Source organism: Mus musculus, chromosome 7, assembly GCF_000001635.26.
Source record: "Mus musculus strain C57BL/6J chromosome 7, GRCm38.p6 C57BL/6J".
In the NCBI taxonomy this organism is placed as follows: domain Eukaryota; kingdom Metazoa; phylum Chordata; class Mammalia; order Rodentia; family Muridae; genus Mus; species Mus musculus.
In genome coordinates this window covers 131823875-131842750 of record NC_000073.6, presented here as the reverse complement: position 1 = coordinate 131842750, position 18876 = coordinate 131823875, and the positions used below count along the sequence as shown (strand labels likewise).

General features: G+C 46.5%; 1 long non-coding RNA gene across 1 annotated transcript; it reads left to right on the top strand.

Moving 5' to 3' along the window:
- Positions 1-14815: 14815 nt before the first annotated feature.
- On the top strand, positions 14816-17980 carry Gm34645. The gene is made up of 3 exons (XR_378537.3): positions 14816-14923; positions 16845-17053; positions 17180-17980. It is a non-coding gene; the product is annotated as a predicted gene, 34645 (long non-coding RNA).
- Positions 17981-18876: the final 896 nt, after the last annotated feature.

The window sequence follows — 18876 nt, the reverse complement described above, 5'->3', positions numbered from 1 at the left end:
GGGATGGAATGGGTGGAGGTTACTGTGCTAAGGGATTTGTGGCATAAGCATCAGGTATGTTCTGGGGCTTTGGAAAACCAACCCAGGTGGGAGAAAGAAAAGGGAGATGTGAAAAGAAATCCTAGGCAGTGGCAAAGACTGCTGCATAGGGCGAAGAGAGAAGCTAGAAGAGGTTAGTAGACCATCTCGGAGGACTTCGTGGTCCTTTCACATACAAGCGTTCATAAGCAAGTGAGAAGGAATGGGCAGGGGACAGAAATCTGCACAGCTGAAGCCACCTCAGGCCACTGGCCAAGGGATTTCCTTGGAAGTCAAGTGGTTGAGTACAGACAACTGTTTTTAAGGAAAAATGATTAAGTCGCCTGAGAGTCACCAGATAGGTGGTCATATCCTTCAGGCCTCCTACCTCCACCCTCTGCCCCTCAAGATGAGCAGTTGAATGGGAGCCAAGAGTAGCAACATGTTCAAGAAGATGAAGACTTGAGGAGCCCGACTCAGGGTCAAGTGACAGTTTCTCCCATAGAACATAAGAGAGCTGTGTCCTACCCAGAGTACAGGTTGCTCTAGCAAACATGTCATTCTTATGAGTATCTGGGTTGAGGGTGCAGAGGGTCGTTGCATGCAACCCAATGGCAGAGCTTTGGTCTAGCATGTGATTTGTTCAATCACAGCATGGGGTGGTGGAGCAGGGAGGGGACACAAATGGAAAGAAAAAAATATGAACTCTGTGACTGAGTTCCGCCACTTCATGTTCACCTTTACACCCTCACTTCTGGTTTGTTTGGATTTTTTTCTCTTTTAATTTTTTAAAGAAAAATTAAAATCAGCTCTAGGGGCAGGGGAGGCACGAAGGAAGCTCTGGGAAATTTCCTTGCAGTCTCTGGATATGAGGACAGTTCCTCCTGCAAAAAAGCAGCCATCATTGCCATAAAACACTGAATAAATATATTTGGAGGAGTTATCTGAAGGGAATACCACAAAAAAATACTAGAAAGTTTGATCACAAGTTTGGGAAAGTTTTCTGAGATCTTTCCTATGGGGGTGGAGTCAAGGGTGAGGCACCCTCCTGCTCTGTTCTTGAGTTCCAGCAACCCCACCCATGGCAACAACAGGAGACTGCATTGCAAACCCTTAGCCAGAGGAGTATGGCCAGTAGACCAAATACAGTTTCTGCATGGGATGTAAATAAAGTTTTATTAGAACAATTATTTGTTTATATATTAGCTCTGGCTGCTTTTGGACTTCATTGGTGAATTTTAATAGCTGGAACAAGAGACTTTATGGCCCCATTGCCTGGAATACAACAGGAGTTCTGATACAAGGGTCTCGACTCAGAGAGACCCTAAGGGGCAGACTGTGTGCTACCACATGCCTACTTCTTTAGTCCCTGAATGTTTGTGGGCCCCTAATTGCACAGCAGACTCCCAGTTCTTCCTAGGGAACAAGAGCTCAGCACACAATCCCTTTCCATAAGAGACGGTGTGATGCAAAAAAAAAGGGGGGGGGGCTATGTAGTCATGATATTGGAAGATTGAACCGTGTGAACCAACATGGAGGCATGAGGTTGGGAGTTTGGTATCCTAGAAAGAGCCAGACAGTCCCACCTAGGAGGAGGCAGAGAAGCCTCCTGAGAAATGATGGACTCTGGCTCTTGAAGGGTTCTGAGTACAGAAGCAGCTATCAGGGAGGAGCAAGAGCCAGCCTTGTGTTACACGTGGGGACCTCTAGCTTTGCATGCTGATATCCTTCTCACATTAGCAGGTTTCATCTTGGATCACCTTTCAGGTGACGAAAGAAACAGTTGGGAGACAGAAGACATAAATGACAGGGCACCAGCACCTGCCTTGTCGTTCTTAGGTGAGCTGCAGGTGACGGATGCCCTGGAAAACTCTCAGTGAAAGATCAACAGGGTTCAATGTCCATCAAACAAGCAGGCCTTTGTCAATGGGGCTGGCACCTGGGTGCAGGAGGATGCAACCATCTCAGCTATGGCAGGACACGGCAGGTTTGAACTTGAGGGCATCCAACCCCGTTTGCTTCTGTAGTACGCACCTTGTTAAGATTGCACACACGTACACACCCATTTCCTAAATCAGAAGTGTAGAATTTTATTGCTGGTTTCATAATATTGTTGCTAATTATATGCTGTTAATAATAGTATATATTACATAATACTAGATAATATAATATATGTAAAATATTATATGATAATATGTAATGAAAGTATATGTTGTCGATAGCAATATAGACATATTTCATGAAAACAACCAGAACTCCAAGTCTTGCTTATGTAATCAGCCAGTTATCACTCATTTATGCCTAAAGGACTAGTTTGAGTCTCTGTTCTGAGAAAGGACATTTTAAGGGGAATTGGTTAAAGATGATGGGGCTCTGAGCTCTGGGCACCAACCTTGAGCCAGATTCAATTTCCTGCTTTTGAAGACCTCTGCACCTCTCTGCCACCCTCTGCTGAGAGCCTAGTTTTCCTGTATCAGGTGATGATTGGAGCTGAAATGCAGTTCAATGGGAGATGTGTGCATTGAATGTAGAAGGGCTTAGAGATAGCATGCACACACACACAAAGATGAACATACCTAATGGTTACATGGCCATTCAACCCCAGATAGTGCCCCACTCCACCCTGAGGCCCTTAGTGACATAAGAGGATCCCAGTTTCTTCTCTGTGAAAGGGGAAGCTGGACACCCCCTGCCTTCCTGCAAGGTCTAGGAAAGATCCTTAAAGAAGATGCTCTGGTCTTTCTTACGATAAGCCCTTTCATTGACCCTCTGCAAAACAACCCAGGGGACACTGACCAAAGGAGTGGAGGTTATTGTAAAGCCTAACAGCAGAGCCTGGGAGGTGAGTATTGAAGACTTCTGAGAAACCCAGACCCCTACAGTTGCCCAGTCAAGCAGTGTGTAATCAGGTCAAGGGTCTATAGATGGCAGTCTCCTGCTAACTTCCAGCCAAGGAAATCCACTGTCAATGATCCATACCCCCATACAAAAAGGAGCAAGGAAGGAAAGGTGTCTGAAGGCAGACAATTCCAAACTCATCTTCAGAAATCACATAAGTCTCCTAGAGACCCACATGGCCACTCAGAATGTTTGGTCTTGAAAATCAAAAGTATTTTTCTGCAGTATTTGCTTACAAAATATGTTCTACCAAATATTCCACAAATACGAAAAGGTAATTTGAGGGAAAAAAATGTTGCCTAAATGTTTAATCCATGTAAGCAACTAAGTCATCTTTGAGATTCTCCTCCAACAAGCTCACCCCCATCTGTTTTCCCTCTTCAGGGGTGTCTTCCAATGCTGCTTAGCTGTGGAACTCACAGCAAGAGAATTGATGCCTTTTCCTTGTGGGGATGTGTTCTGATCTTAATGTATTCCAGTTGGTCTTGGATGCCCATTCTGGGGAGCCTCATCCACCTGGTTAGCCTTGACATTCAAAGGTCTATGCCAAACTTTGCTTTTGCTGGTCCTCCAAGGCGCTCTAATTGAAACCAAGAAAGACCGTGCCAATCCTCATTTAACCACAGAGAGTTTAAGCCATTAAAATGGCCATTGTTGCTTGGTCTGCTTTCAAAGATTTGACTCACATGCCACATACGGAGGGCAGAAACAAGCACCTGGTTACCTTTATAGGGACACCCACAGATGAAGAGTCAGGTGATCGGGCTATTCTCACACAGGTGACAGGTACTTTATCAAAGACAGAAGAAACTGTGTGCAGTCACGAAATAGAGCTGCTGAGATGTGTGTGAGGTAGGGGAGTGGAGGGGTGCTGTGTAGGGACTGAGACACTTGGGCTGCTAAGCAGAGTGCATGGCAGAGAAGTGTGGGCACACTCGGTATTCTGATGTGTTAGGAGGTGTCTAGAGTGCTCAGAGTTTGCAAGGAGGAAAAAAGCAAGTGTAGATGAAGCCTGGAGTGGGAGGAGAGTGGAGAAGCAGCAGATGGACAGGGAAGAAGACCCCAGACATGATGGAGAGGAGGTGTTATGTCCCAAGCATACCAGCAGCCACTCAACGCTCTCAACCTGACAAAGGATATGATCAGACTGACCATTTAGACAGAGAATCCCTGTCTATAGTGTAGACAAGTGATTAATCCCAGTAAGAAGTGGGGCAGGGAGACCAGCTGAGGGGAGTCAATGGTGCTGAGGACAGAGCTAAACAGATCTATTGGTTTGAGTTTGGGTACTTCTGAGATGGAATCTCAGGATTCAGTAGTTGATGGCGATATGAAAGAGGCGAGAGAAGAAGGCACCTGTCACACGTGCTGGCTGCTCACTCAAATAGAGGGGCGTGGGGAAAGGAGACACAGTAGCAAAGCAAGCTCTCACACTTGGACTGCTGGCATTCTGTGTCTGGAGTCAACCATGAGGTCTGTGCAGGCAGCAGCTTTGTACACAGATTTGATGCTCCGTGGGGAGGTCTCCACACCAGTCATGGTCTTGGATAAAGCCACATCATTTCACATGGCCTTTTCCACATGGGTACTTGGGATTTGAACTCAGTAAGCTTGCATAGTAAGCACCTTACTAAGCAAGCTCTCTCCCTGGCCCCAAGATCAAACTTTGGTATAAACAGAAATGTTCATGACAAACCAGAATAGGGAGCGCAGAGCCAGAAGGGTGTAGCTGGTGTGAATGTGGTGCGGAATTTGGTACCCAAAATGTGACATGCAAAGGGCTGTAAGCTCGAAGTCCTCAGGCTTATCTCAGTTCTGCTAAGGAGTGCTTCAGGGACATGTGAGAGTGGCAAAACCGCCCGAATGAATCAGAGGGACACATCTGGAGAAGATAACACTGGAGGCACTTCTAGATCTCAGTGCGCAGAGACTTAGACATCATGAAGAATTCACTCCTTTTACTTTGAGCCCAAATACCCTGAATGATCACAACAATAATTTTACAACAAGTGACATTCTTATATCTCGTGAAACCTTCGCCACAGGAAGCATCTATGGTAGATACTTTGGGCAGGCAAGTTAAATGTACAAAATTCAACCATACAAACAAAATTGATTCTGTAAAGGGGAAATAAACTCAGTAATTGTGTTAGTTCAATATTAAAAGCATCCATAAGACACTTGCATGAAAGACTATGGCCCCTTGCAGTCAGGTATGGGGATGTCTGCTCATTGTCTGAGCTATAACCAAAAGATTCATGCCAGGACATGAATCTTCTGGTTATACGTCCACATCCTCATTATGTACCTCCAGTGCTGCTATTAGAGACATTGTAACGATCAAATAAATATCTGACAAGAGTAAGCTAGAAGAGGAAGAAGAATTTATTTTGGCTGATGGTCTGTCGGAGGCTAACTTCCATGGGGTTGAGGGTGGGGGGGGGAATCGTGACAGGAGCAGCCCATGGGTTTGGCTGCAGAACTGGGAGGCTGCTTCCTCACATCTCCACCAAGCAAAAACACAAGGGACAGGAAGTGAGGTAAGCTATAAAACTTTAAGGCCCGCCCCCTGGTTACCTACTTCCTCTAATTAGACCCTACTCATTTCATTCTAGTCTCCTCAAGAAGTAAGCATTACCATCCCGAGACCAAGAGTTCAAACACGCTCACATTCAGAGCATGAAAATGCTTCTGCTGGAGCATTCAGTCCAGCACAGTGCATCTGGCCTTGAGCAGTCACCCAGTCTGTTCTTCTGGTGCACAGGATGGTCCCTACGGACAGAACCATAGTCACTGCCTATTGGTGGATACTTTCCTCTCTGTACTGAGCCCTATGCCCATTTGTAATTCCTGAGCATCATTGTTTAAGCCAAGACTTAATCTTGAAACCAGGGAAAAAGCTCCATTAGTAAAGGGCTTGCTGCACAACCATGAAGATCTGAGTTCAGATTCCCCCCCTACCCCATCCCCCCCCCCCCCCCCACACACACACACACTTGCTCTCGGATTCTCTCATGGTCAGTCTTTCCACATGGAAATGACTTCAGGACACCATCCCTAAAATAATCTTAGGGAAACAAAGACAGCTCAAGCAGGCCAAGGATGGAGGAAGAACGCCATCACTCAGCACAAAAGAGTGGCCTGGATGTGAAAGAACATCCCAAGCAGCCGCTGATTTGGGATTCGCCGGCTCACATGCTGCTCTTCTGATAAGCTGCAAAATCTAAAACTCCTTATTAAATGTCAGATAAATCGGCTTGCCTGGGGCAAAGCCTCTGAATGAACGGATGGCGAGTGCCGCAGTCCGGTTCTCTGTAATTGATGGGCTCTGAATAAGCAGAACCAATCCAGGCTGATTGCAGATGAAATGACTCCAGCCAGCAAAGTTCAAACAAGAAATATGTGAACTTTAAAGTACTTGAACACAAATCAAGACAGTGAGTTTTTATAAAAATCTTTACTAGCTCAAACTGCTGGAGCTTAGGATGACCTTTATTCTTTAGGGTGAGAAGGTGGTGGGACAGAGATGGCACTCACCATATATCAGATCGAGCCATGGGAGGAGAGCAGGAAGGGGAACCTGCTACTGTCCCCATTCCAAGCCTTGCTACAGAGTACTAACAGGGACCTGAGAAGTGATCATTCCTGGAAACAGAACCCCTCCCTCCATTGTCCCACCTTGTGCTTTCTGCAGGATGTTGGATGGGGTTTCCCATATGCTCCTTGAACAATGGACTTGGGACACTGGGCTACATAACCCCGCTTCTTGTCTATGCTTAGAAATAGTGGTTCCCCCAAGCCAATACCAGTTAAACTCAGTAAACAGACATCAATGAGCCTGGCAAACATAGGACAATGGTGAGTGTAGATCTATCTGCTGTGACTTCCTCCATCAGTCCTGAGAGGTAGTATTCCCTACATCTTTTTGCCATATAAGGAATGGAGGGTTCTGGAGGCCTCTGGCTATGAAAGGATAGAGGAAGTTTGTTATGTCATCTGGTGGACTCTTACCCCCTGAACGTTCTTCCACCCCAAGTGTGTCCCTTTATGACAGCCAGGTGGGCATCATGTGCAGTCTTATTCTACATGGATTTCACTGTCACTGCCAGGTGACAGAGCTAAAGGAGATGGTACAAAGCAACCCTGGGGCCATCTGTCTTCAATGATCAAGAGTTTGCCCATTGTGCAAGGGATGTGGGCATCTGAGGAGAGGCAGGGATACTGAACTAAGGCAGTGTTCTGAAACTCATGGGGTTTGTGTTGGGAAGACCTGGTAGTGCTGCTATGCTGGAGCCTGTGGCACAAAAAGTTCAAACACAGGATGTAAAGGAGGTATGCACACTGAGCCAGAGATCATTTAATCATTCATTCATTCATTCATTCACTTATTCATCTAATCGTCTCCAAACATTGATGTAGTTCTGTGGATTCCCATAGGCACTAGAGACAGACATTGACATGAACCAATGTTTCCAGTTCATGGGTTTGGGCATAAACCTATGTCAAGTAGGATGACCTTCTAGCACTGTCTAGATACTAGATTCCTGTCCCTCATTTGTGGCTGTCAAAGGTTATTGAGATCAATACCCAAACTACATATCTCAAAGTCTGGATTCCAGCCAGGCATGGCATAACATTTGTCTGTACTCCTAGCACTTGGAAGACTGAGGCAGGAGGATATTGAGTTTGGGGCCAGCTTGTGCTACCCATTTGGACCCCATTTCAAAAGAACAAAAAATGGAAAAGTTTAAGCAGGAACGGAGGGATGGAAGAGAGGAGGAGAAAGAGAGGAAAGTCAGCCAAAGCTACATGTGTATAAAATGGCCAGAAGAAATCCTGCTACTAGGTAAGCTAATTAAAATAATTAAAATCAAATGATAGAAGAAAAAGTAGTATCATCAAAATCTAAATTTAAACATTACTTGGCTTTCAAATAAGGAACAGGTCTTTTTTTTTAACCACAAATTGTATCCCAAATGATGGAATGGAAATACTTACACTAATATCTTTCTTTGCGTAACTGAGTGTCAGGTCTAACTAGGCATCCTGTATTTTTATTTGAGAACACCAAAAAAAAAAAAATTCCAATATAAACTTGAGTGATCTTCTTACTGTTAACTGTTCTGCAGAAGAGCCTGCAAAAGGGTCATGGGAAGAGCAGGAGAGACATTGAGATGCCAACAGCCAAGGCTCCAGGGACCAGCCCAAGGTTCTTTCTGCTCCGCGGGGATGCCTTCTGTGAGCAGAGTGGAAGGGGTCTGGACCCAGGGATAAGCTCACAGACAATTAGACCATTTGGTTTCCTATTTTGCATAGACAAATTGAAACACGGTGGCCTCACAGGCAACACACTATCCTTAATCCTGGTGGGAAAAGGAAGAGTTTTGATGGTGAAATTCCCCAGGATTCAAGGCTACCCTGGCCCTAGAATCAAGACCATAGCTGCAGTAGGAAGCTGGTAAGCCCCAGGACTCTCCCCGCCCCACCCCCAGCTCACAATCATAGCAGGTGTGTGGCAGCATTTAGTGAAATGCTTCACAGAAAATCAAGAAGTAATATCGCCACAGCTTAGGGGAAATCCCATTTCCTTTGCAGAGCAGCCTCTTGGGAGATGGTAGCTTGTGTCAAGGTGCCTTTATCTCAATACATTCCATTTGGGAAAGAGCAGGAAGAAGGTCCAGCCTCCTCAGGTAACTCAATCAGGTTCTTTGGCATTCACAGGGATATCTGTTACCATGAGCCTCTCGGGGCAGCAAGGGGATTAGCAAAAGGATCACCTGCCACTTACTGAGTGTCACCCAGAAAGAAATGGCCTGATGACCAGCCCTGCTTGATCAGGTCCTAGTGGGCTACCAGGCTGCTCCCCAAAGGAAGAGTGACAGCAGAGTTCGTAAGCATGTCTTAAGCTGTCCCTCATATCAGGGACAGGGACTTAGCACAGAGAGACAGCAATGTCAACAGTGACCACTGGAGGAATTTCTGACAAGTGGCTCTTTGTTACATGACCAGTGGATGCTGGGCATTGACAGGGAGGCTCCAGGCCCTCTTCAATAGCCCCCAGAGCCTGTATCTGAGGACTTGGGGTGGGGCACAATGATAGGGCTCTTGTCTAGCACTAGATGCTCTGCATTCAATTGCCAGCACTGTAAAATTTTCTTTTAAATTAAATTAAAATGTCTAGTTCCGCCAGGCCGTGGTGGCACATGTCTTTAATCTCAGGACTCAGGGAACAAAGGCGGGCAGGTCTCTGTGAGTTCAAGGTCAGTCTGGTCTACAGCATGAGTTCCAGGACAGCCAGGACTACACAGTAAAACCCTATTTAAAAAAAAAAAAGTCCAGCTTCCATGGTTATTAGTTTTGGGCAAAGATGATTTGCATATTCCAGCTTTGTATCACCTTTGATAATAGAAGAAACCAAGATCAGGCTGCCTTCTGAATCTGGGCAGCCATGCCAGGTCCACATTTTCCTCACAAATGGAATGGCACAGCCTTTGTGGGAGCCTAGAGGACAGTGATGTCATGGATCTTAGAGGAGAACCTACAACTGCCCCTTAGCTAACCCAGCAAGTCTGTAATTACATTCTAAACACCATGTACCATTATACCCACTGAGGAGAGTGGTTCTCGCCACTCAACAAGGAAACTTCTCTGCAACAAATGGTGACTATTACAAACACAACCATAGAGCCAAGCCCAGATAGATAAATCTACAATACAACTCTTTCACCCAAGGTTCAAGGACCATTTTGGAAGAGGAAGTTGAAAGAATTGTAAGAGCCAGAGAAATAAGAAGTTTGATGTGAGATTATGTCTCCTAGAAATGTCAGAAACCTACACCCATATCTCATCAACATGGTGGATTAACATGTCCCGAACAAACATAGCACCAGTGCTAATATGGAAGGGAGAAAGCCCACAGGACTCAACCCTAGACATAGAGCTATAGGCAGCTAAGGAAGCTGAGAGCAAGAGAAATAGTCTTCCCCAGGCAAGAGCACACTGATTGGTTATTCAATACCAAATTGTTAGCCCTGAAAATGTAAACATGTAAGTAACATTTTACAGACTAAGTAGATTATATTTATATATTCAGGAATACACACACACACACACACACACACACACACACACACACACACACATGCACGCGCGCGCACAACATGCATACCCCCCAATTAAAGAAAAAGAGACCATCCGTTTAAAAGAGAACAGGAGAAGCTGGGTACATGGGAGGGTTTGGAGAAAGGAAGGAAGAAATTGATAGAGTTATATCATAACCTCAAAATAGTTTTTACAAAATTCAGTAGAATACTATTAGTTAGCCTTAAATCTCAAGTAGTGCTCTTGATGTCAACAAAACAAAGAGATGGGGACTTCTGCTCCTAACTCTGACACTACCCACAGCTGCACTGGGCTGCCTTGGATCCTCTCTCCCAGTGTTCCATGGCACTCTTTCTATGTTACTGGGTCAGAACCTCAGCATGAAGACTCCACAGGGACCTCTCCCACACACGTGGTCTTCATTCAGATGGATCAGTGGAGGCTCCCAGGGCCTGCTGCCAGGCTGCAGCCTACCTTCCTGTATGCAGGCCCCCCATAGGCCTGCTGCCAGGCTGCACCCTACCTATCTTCCTGTACACAGACACAGACACACACACAGACACACTCACACACACACACAACACACACACACTCACAACACACACATGCTCTCTCTCTCTCTCTCTCTCTCTCTCTCTCTCTCTCACACACACACACACACACACACACACACACACACACACACACACACACACACACACCTGTCATGTAAAGATCTTCTCCAGCACATCCATGTCTCTCCTAATTCCTCCATGGAGATGGCTCCTCTCTACTTCACTCCCAGATCTCTAGAGCAGGGCTTCTGAACCTCCATGATAGGACTGGTCAAATTCTACTTCATACCAATGCTACCTGTGGCCAGGGAAGTCACAGACTTCACAGAGTCATGGCTTCCACTATTCTCCAGTAGGTATGGGTAGGTATGGGAAGGGTGAAGACACTCAATTATGGAGACTCTATCCACAGGACCTGGGATCACTTTCAACCAACTGCCTATAGACCAGGCTGGTGGGAACCCCAAAAGTGACTCTGTCCTTGAGGCTTGGACAGTACTCCACCCCCCAAAAGTAGATACTCAGTGGCCACAGCCAAGAAGAAAAGCCAGCAAGGGTGACAGTGACTTCACAGTATGTGTGAACCATGGTGAAACTCAGCCTGTACCTTGTGAATAAAAGTCCAGGAGAAAAGACCGCTTCCGGGCAGTCATATAAACAAAGAGGATACAGGTTTACCAGGACATTTTTGGCCCAAATATACTTCCGAAGTACCTATTATATGCCAGGCACTGAGGGGAAGAGATAAGCAATAATCCCTTGGCAGAGTCAGAAAAACGTGATCCTGGAGGTCAGCAGGATTTGCAGAACCTTCACATTCTTTTCTAGCCTCTAGGATAGGATATGTGACCCTACGTCTGCCAAAGATCATCTGGGGACAGGAGAGGAATAAAGATAACTTGGCAAGATTGCTCTCCCAGCTGGAGTCTACTATGCTAGTTAGTTATTGTGTTACTATGACAAAATGCCAGAAACGATAAACTTAAAAGGGAAAAAAGGTTTATTTTGATGCCTGGTTTCAGAGGTTTTCATCCATGGTCACTGGGCTCTGTTATTTGGGGTCAATAGTTGTGTGCAGGTTGTGTCAGGCAGGGGAGGCCTGTTTACCTCTTAGAAACCAGGAAGTAGACAGAAAAACAGCAAGGGACAGAGTCACAATGGCTCCCTTAAGGACACATCCTGACTTCACTTCCCTCTACTAGGCTGTACTTCCTAAATGTGCCACCATCTCATAAAATAGTGTCATTGGTTAGAGACCAAGACTTATCACATGAGCCTTGGGGGACACCCCCAAATTCTCAGGTTGGAATTTTCAGAGAAAGCTGAGCCTGAAAGTAGCAAGGTGCAGGGGTCACTGGGAGATCCTTACAGTCTGATGCCATGGACAAGAAGCACACACAGGAGGCTGAACCTGAGGTGAACCCAGGTCTCAGAGTAGCCCAGCCCCTTGACTGGCTTCTCTGAGGTTTGAGGTAGCTACCAAGTAACCCAGCAGCCATAGTGTCCAAATGGCCCCGGTATTAGGCTGATGTCCAGTAAGGACTCTAAGTTGTTTCCTAGATGAAACTGCTCAAAGTGATAGCAAAGTATTGTCTTAGATCATTAGTGGTAACACTGGTGCCCCCAGGACAGGCCACCTCTGCAGAGGTGACATCCCTGAGGCTCTTACTGGCATGTAGACTGAAATGATGCTCAGTGACTCAGAGCCCCCAGTGACTCACCCCTATCACTCCCTTGCTGGCCTTTGATTGAGAAGGTTATCTTGATGAAAGGAGCAGCTGCTTTGATGGGTTAGCCAAAATCTTCCACAGATACCACGATGACTCATGTCAATAAGGCCTACTGAGGACAGAACATGTTCAAGCAGCCCTAGGGTCTTCCAAGTCTGGCTCTCTTGGTAAATGAATCCTTGGCCTCATCCCCACTGCCTCTGAGAATATCTCCTCTTGCCTTAGACACTACTCCCATTCTCTTCTTCCTTCTGGATAGGTATCTGTGGAGCCTGGTCTGTGATGAATACAAGAAGACCTTTCCTTTATCCTTAAGGGGAGATCCTGCCAAAATACTATGTGTTAATCAAGTTAAGGTTGAGCCTGCAGCTTGACTTCATAGGGTGCCACCTGCTTGGAGGTGCTGATCAGGAAAGCCCTGCCCGCTTGCCTTTCCTTCCACTGCCTGTCAAGTCTCTCACTGATGGCTGTGTCTCAGACATGAACACCCCCTTAGGTGTAACTATACAGACTTCTAGATGATGGAACCAGAAATACTGGAGTTCTCTGGCTTTCCATGAAGTCTGTGTCTCTTTCTCTGTAGCCTTAGACCCTAAAGCTCTGGGGTTCCCTGTGATCAGATTAAAGCCAGTCACAGTCCAGTTCAGGCCTGTGCTCTAAATGGTTCAGTGACTTTTCCAGCCCCGTAGGACACTGTGCCCAGGAAGTCTTAGATAGGGCATCTTCTAAAGGACATTTTACAGACTGGCTATCCACCATGAGAGAAAGATGCTTTCTACTCCCAAGGCTAGGTCTGTCCAATAACAAGAGCCTCTGGGTGCCCGTGGTTCAAAGCTGCTGGGTACACCAAATCACCACAGCTAACCCTGTCTGGAACAGTTTTGAATGACAGATGTCCAAATGCATCAGACTCACTAGGCCTCAGAACACACAGCCAAGGCCACTCCATAACTCTTTACAACTGTAGCCCCACTCTCTCCTCCCTGCCTTCAAAGCCAGCCATTCAGTAAAGCACACAGTTTTTCCTTTACCAGGAAAGCAACAGGAAGCAGAAAATACCCAACTTTCTTCATTGGTTGCTTCTCATTCCCTTATCTCCCATTGGTTCCACTGCCAACCTCTGCCTTTCACTGGAACTATGATGGCCTTCCCAACTCCACCGAGGAATCTAAGCCCTTCCCTCTCAAACCCTCCTCTTCTTCCTCTTCCTTTTCCCTCCTTCATTTCTCTCATTTTCCTTTTCTCTCTCTCTCTCTCTACCTTGCACAGGTAATTGTGAGCCGGAGGGAAAGCCCTGGAGTATTCAGTTCCAAGCACTCCGCAGCAGTTCTCAGGAGGGCACAAAGGATCGAGGTGAATGTCACATTGAGTAGGCTCCAGCTGCACCTGCTGGCTGCCCGGGCCCCTCCGGTTCATCGGGGGGTCACCAGGCGCTCGCAGATTCTCGGATGGCAAGGAGCGCTACTATGTTTTCAGTTCACAGTGAGATTAAATCTACAACGTTTGACCCGTCTAATTTATTTTGTGGCTGACAGAGCAAGGAGAGCCCATAAGAAGCCCTGGATTCATTCTCCCCTCAAACAAAACACCATGGAATCTGAAGGAAGCCGTTGCAGCTGGGTGCTTCATTCTGGGCCCAGACATACAAACGAATGTGTAAGAATCATCAGAAAACAGGCCACGGGCCACGGGCCAGCAGCCCTGGGCTTGATGTCCAGCCCCTTGAACTACAGACTTGAGTTGATCCTGAGGGCAGCATGATGGCCTGTTTGGACTTGAGCATTGACTCTGTCCACTGACCTCAGCAGAGTCATAGTGATGTTCATTCTAATTTGAGTGACTACTGTTCTTTCTCTTCCCTACATCCTCTACCTACCTTGTGGCCCGGCCACCTCACCATCATTATCATCATCATTAGCCAAGCTACCTTGCCTCCTCTTTTCCCATCTTTCTCTATACTGCCCTGCCTCCCAGTTAAGAAACTGCTTGAAAATGGTATTGATTAAAAAAAAATAAGTTAAACTTCATTCTTGTCAACTGACCAGCTCTAAGAGGTACAGGCTCAGTCCTGAGATTACAGGATGGACCTCAACAAATAGGTACGGGCCAAGTGTACAGGCTGAACTGGGGTCTGGATGTAGGCTGTGACCTCTTAGACATCCTGAAACTCACCATGGAGATCAGACTAAGGCGTTGGTAGCAGGGAGACCAAAGTGTCAGGTGCTAATCGAGCAGTGGGGCTGGAAGGCAGGCACAGCAGAGTCTTTAGGTAAAGCAGGGTCTGTGGGACCTGGGATAGCTGCATAGATGTGTGTGGAACATGAACATGTTCAGACAGCTGCAGCGCCCTCCACAGGCAGCAGAAGGCAGAAGGAATAGCCATCTTGAGTCACATAGAGATGGAGAGTGATGGAGCCATGTCTACTTTTAAAGGTCACCTGTGAGTCCCTTCAGCGACTATGATATAACAAAAGCCATGGTGAGATATATGACCCAGCAGGACTGGTGGGCCGTGGGCACTGATCCCTCCAATAGGAGGCTGGGGAGGAGCTCCTGCCGGAGGAGAAGGACAAATAGATGTTGGGTGAGGTGTAGAAGGGAGAGGAGGCCAGCCACAATGTGGTAAGGGATGTGAACCTCTTGGGGATATGCCTCAGATCCTGTGGGCAGAGGTCAGGGCTGCTCAAGACAAAAATAGAAGGGGTGGGGGCTTCCGTGGAGTCTAGGAAGGGCAGGCCAGTGTGTGTCATTAGAAGAGGAGGGTGACAAAGTGGCCAACAAGAACTCCTGGGCTTTGCTGAAAATTGGCAGAGCCACTTTATGTTGATTTATTCAACTCCCGGGGCAACCAGATGAGGCAGCATGGCTTTGCCCTGCATCTCACGAGCTAGAAGGCTAAGGGAGGTGTAAGAATCTGCTCACAGTAACATGGTAAAACTATGGGGCTCTTGGAGTGGGCATGGTAGTGTGGCTCATCCCAAGACGAAAGAGCCAAGCCAGAGGATCATAGGCTTAAGGCAAGCCTGGGCTACAGAACAGGAAAGAAAAATCAACTGATCAGTTAGTCTTTATAAAGCAATGGAGGTAGATTCTATATTTATCCCTGATTCTAGGCCCTGGGTTCTCAGATACCACCAGGCCATGCAGGTACATATTCATAGACATGAATTCAGAGTTGGGAACTTAGATCTGTGGTATCCTGTGCACTCCCGTGCACCGTGTCTCCAGGAGCAGATCTCTCAGGCATAGAAGTGGCTGAATCAGACCCTTCTCAGCCCTGGCCTCAGGGTTCCAGGCTCATGCACAGACACTCTGAGAACACTGTGGGTAACATGAGCTACAACCCATGAACTGGCACTCTGCTGAGATACATGTGTCCCCTGAGACCCACACGTGAATCTCAGCCCAGGCTGGGCAGCGCCATGTATTAATTATAGCACATGATTATGACATTCTACTCAGGGGCATCCTGGAAATGAAGGCCACCACATTCTGTCCCCAAGGCCATTCCTCAGGCTCATATTTTTTACCCGAAGTCGTGTCTAAGGTATGAAATTAAAGGCAGATCAGCCTACGCACTGGTTGGCATTCAGCAGTAGAGAGGCCCTGCTATTACTGGCCCATCTTTAAAATGCTGATCTGTGAACTAGAGGATAGAATAGGAGCCCAGAAACATCCAACCCAGGGATGTCCTTGGAACTGCATGCTCTAAAGAGAGTCTGATCTCACACACACACACACACACACACACACGCACACAAATACACAGAGAGATATAAACAGTGAGACATACAGACACACAGAGATATACACAGAGAGATATACACACAGACACCCACACACCCCAGAACATCTTCACAAAGGATTTGCACAGATATTCATTAGATCAATTATTCCTAGTTAGTCAAAGAGTAAGAACAACCCAGACTGTTCATTAACCGATGAGCAGATAATCAAAATGAAGAATGTGTCAATAATCTACGATGAATGGTCACTTGGCAACAAACAGGCACAATGTGCCTAGCCTGCCAGAATGAGAGTGAACTGTAAAAACATTATTCTCTGTGGAAGCACCAGAGACCCAAGACTGCATATCATGGAATTTCATTTATATGGAATATAGGAAATGAACAAGTCCATAGGGACAGGAGGGATTTAATTTCTGCTTACCAGGGACTAGAAAGGGCAAAAATCCAAAGTATCCGGCAAAATAGGAAAGTTTCTTTGGGGCTGACAGAAATGTTCTAGAATGATCTTTTTTAAAATTTCAGAATTGTATACTTTTAACTAATCATACCTGGGCTGAGCCCTGACCCCAATAGATGGCCTTTCATATATCATTGTCTAGGCCTGGTCTTGTCTTTTCACCTTCTAAGGCTTCTGGGTCTTTTGAGGTCAGTCAGAATTTGTGCCTAGGCTTTGCCCAGATGGGAGGGCACCTGAAACAAATTTAGGACTGGGTTGGAAGGACAGAGTATGCTTGTTTGAGTGGCACCTAACAGTGCCTAGAAACCATGGCATCTGTGAAAATGCTCATTCCCAGGGCTTGTCCACGATCTGCTGCTTGGATGCAGAGGTCAGCTGAGAGCTTCCAGGTGTGCATCCAACGACCTGCCGTAACCTGCCAGACGCTTCTGATCGGAGGTCCCTAGACCACAGCAAAGAACCATTCTGTAAGCCCCGACTCGAAAGGAATCCAGCTTCTCCCCCATGTCTCTACCTCCCCAAAGAGGGAAGAGGTGAAGAAGAAAGGTAGGAAGGGAGGGAAGGGGGAAAGGAGAGAGGAGAGATGAAGGGAGGCAAAGAGAGAGAAGGGCAGAAGAGAAAGGATAATTCCAGAAAAGTAAGACCTTCCTACCCACTCTCCTGTTCCTACAGACACCCAAACACATCTCTTTACAAAGCAGCTATCACCCTGACCACTTCAGAGAGGTGGAGACGACTACTATGAATGCTAGCAACTTCTCTGAAGCCTTGTGAAGTATGAGTCCAGGAAATAAGACCCAGGAGGTCAGGGATCCAAGCCTGTGGCCCCATACCTTCCCCTTTTATCAGATGCACTGGCCACAGGCCAGCATAGCAGGGTCAGGACCAACACACTGACCTTCTGAATTAGCAGAGTCTAAGAGGCTCAGAAAGTGATGGTTTTCTAGTAAAGAGAGTTCAGGATCCTAACTAGAAGAGAAAAGAAAGGAAGATCGCTCATTTCCCCAGTTTTCAAGTTGTGAACTGACACCCTGTGGCCTTCTTTGCTTTGATGGTGTGTTTTATCAGCACTTGGCTTTGATGTCATTAGAAAGACGAATGGAACACAGCCACTTACCTTGTATTCATGATAAAATGACAAACCTGTAGAATGCACGAGGTCCATTTGCCCAAAGCTTCATGCTCCCAGTTATGTGCTGTAGACCTGTGAACAGGCAGAATTAAGGGGAGAGCTTATATTGATGGCCACAGAAAGAGCCCGAGTACACTCTACACAGGTCATAATGGCGGCCACCTAGGAAATGCCCTTGCTTTGAATCATCTCATTCACCTTTCCACCAAAAGAGAATTCTTCCTTTCCTAAGGCTTACCATGTCTCTTTTGTGCAGCTCGAAATCCTTTAGGACCAGTGTTAGGAGAAATCAATAGCAATCAATCTTTCTTTCTTTATTCTTCAATGATGCTCTTCCATAGCCCAGGCTGCTCTTGAGCTCCCAACTCCCTATGTAGCTGAAGGTGACCTTGAACTCCTGATACTCATGCTTCCATTCTTTGGGTGCTGGGTTTACAGGTGTGTGCCACCATACTTCAGAAACACCAGAACTGTTTCTTGGGGCTTGGGGGAGGTGTTGGATTCATAAATCCTCACAAAGTCATGTGACATATACTGATGTGTTTTTCCTAAGTCTATCCCATTCACAGCCCCAGATCCGTAAAGCCTCAACCAACTAGACCTGCTCTCCCGCCATGAGCAAATCAAGATAGGAGGCTCTGGGTGGATGAGTGAAGACATTTTGGCTTCTTAAAAGAAACCTCCAGCCTACGCTGGGATTTTGAAGCTCTGAGCAGGAGCTGTGAAGGGCAAGTTCTGAGCACTGAGCTAAGTATTTTTCACGTTGCCAGTGGGACAAAAATGCCTGATACTAGACTTAAACTATTTATCTCAGCTCGTGTTTTCAGAAATGCCAGTCCATGATCACTTGGCCACATGGCCCATAGCTTCTGTTCAGGTAGAACATCATAGCAGGATGTTCAAGAGAACAGGGTGCAGAGAGAGAATATGCCTCCTTCAAAGGCATACCTCAATGACTACTTCCTCCAACTGTAACCCACCTCTGGGCTTTTACTGCCTCTCAATAATGCCGCCATCAAATCACGAATTTGTCAAGGGATGACTCCATTGATGTTAACATCCTCGTGATCCAACAGCACCACCGGCCGGTGTTCAAGCTCTCAACGCTGTAGGGAATGCTTCCTTTCCAAGTCACAACCATAACAAGGTGTGATTCATGTAAATCTGCCTAAGCTCCTGGTAAACAAGCTGGTGAAGGAGACAGGCAGTGTGGAGGATGGGCAGTTCATGATTGTAA